This window comes from Galeopterus variegatus, unplaced genomic scaffold (assembly GCF_000696425.1).
Source record: "Galeopterus variegatus unplaced genomic scaffold, G_variegatus-3.0.2 Scaffold1111, whole genome shotgun sequence".
NCBI lineage: Eukaryota > Metazoa > Chordata > Mammalia > Dermoptera > Cynocephalidae > Galeopterus > Galeopterus variegatus.
In genome coordinates, this window is record NW_007727222.1 from 126382 (window position 1) to 127868 (window position 1487).

Here is a 1487-nt window from a genome sequence, read left to right on the forward strand (position 1 = left end):
GCAGGACAGTGGGGAACCCAGCCTCAGAGGGGCCAGGGAGAGCTTACAGAGGAGATAAATCCTCAGTTGGGAAGATCAAATGTCCACCAAATGGGTGGGTCAGATGTTTGAAGTGCATTGCAGGCAGGGGGAGAGCATACACAAGGCTAAGAGGTGCGGCTTCCTCTGGGACACTGCCAGGAGCTCAGCTGCCCGAGTGGAGGGGGCTGAAGGGGGGTGGTGATCACACAAAGATCTTCAGCAAGGCCCTAAGGGCTAAGCTCGGGGCTTGAGGGTCTCAAAGGAAGGAAAGTTAACCAGAATGAGTGCTGTGGAAGAAGGCACACTGGCCTGGGAGTGAGGACACCAAAGTTCTCACCCTGGCTCTGCCCCATGCTCCCTGACTTCCCTCTCTGAGCCTCCAAAACAAGAGGGTGCTGTACCTCCAAGCTGCTAACTCACAGTGCCAGCTCCCTTCTGATGGGGCAGGTGTCCCCTTTCTGAAGCCTGCTCTGTCCGTCCTCCTGAGTCCTGCCCACCCCCAGCATTCCCCAGCTCCACCTGCTAGCCCTGTCCCACCTGGTTTCAGCTGTCTCTGCTGATGGAAACTGGAGCCTGAAGCCTGCCACCTGCTGGAAGTCCGGAGCCAGCAGGTAAGCACAGGACAATGTGGCACCCTCTAGGGGAGCCCCTGCTGCCTCTCACCTGGTACTCAAACCTCCAGTGCACAGTGTAGCAGAGGATATACATTTGCAGGAACAGGAATGCCCCACCCACTCCCCAGTGCCCTCCAGCCCTCAGCTCCCACCCACCCACCCTGCAACAATGGCCTTTGCATTGCCAAGTGTACAGGGCAAAGTGGATGGGGTCTAAAATCCACCCCAAGCTCCCCTCACCAAGTCATGCCCTGACCCAGGGCTACATCCTCCAGGAAGATGGGAGCTTCCTCTGATTTGCACAAAGCCACCCTGTGGGTTAGTGGTGGCCTGCAACCCAGGAGCCTCTCAGGTCTGGCTCCTGGAATAGAGAGGATGCTTTGGGGGCCAGGAAGCTCTGCTGGGAGGAACCAGTAGAGCAGTCTCTTCCCTGTTCCTCTGCCACCTCCTAGTGGACACATGGTGTACCTCCTGTTTGCTCAAATCCAACCTGCTTCCCTCAACTNGTGTGTGTGTGTGTGTGTGTGTGTGTGTGTGTGTGTGTGTGTGTGTGTGTGTGTGTGTGGCCAGCACCGGGCTTGTTCATGTGAGGGCCTCGCATGGATGTATGTTTGTGGACAGGCTGTGTGCCCAAGTGACTCATTGTGCACAATCATCAGAAAGGCCTCTGAGGCTTTTGTATGTTATCTTTGAGGAAGACATCTATGTGAGTTACTGTTCACATAGTCATTACCTCGAAGACCTGTGTGTGTATGTGTGTGTGCATCTCAAAGTGATCCCTTAAAAAGAGAAAAGGACCCACAATTGTCCAGAGACTATCATGTGCCAAGCCCTATGCTAGGAGCTTTGTGC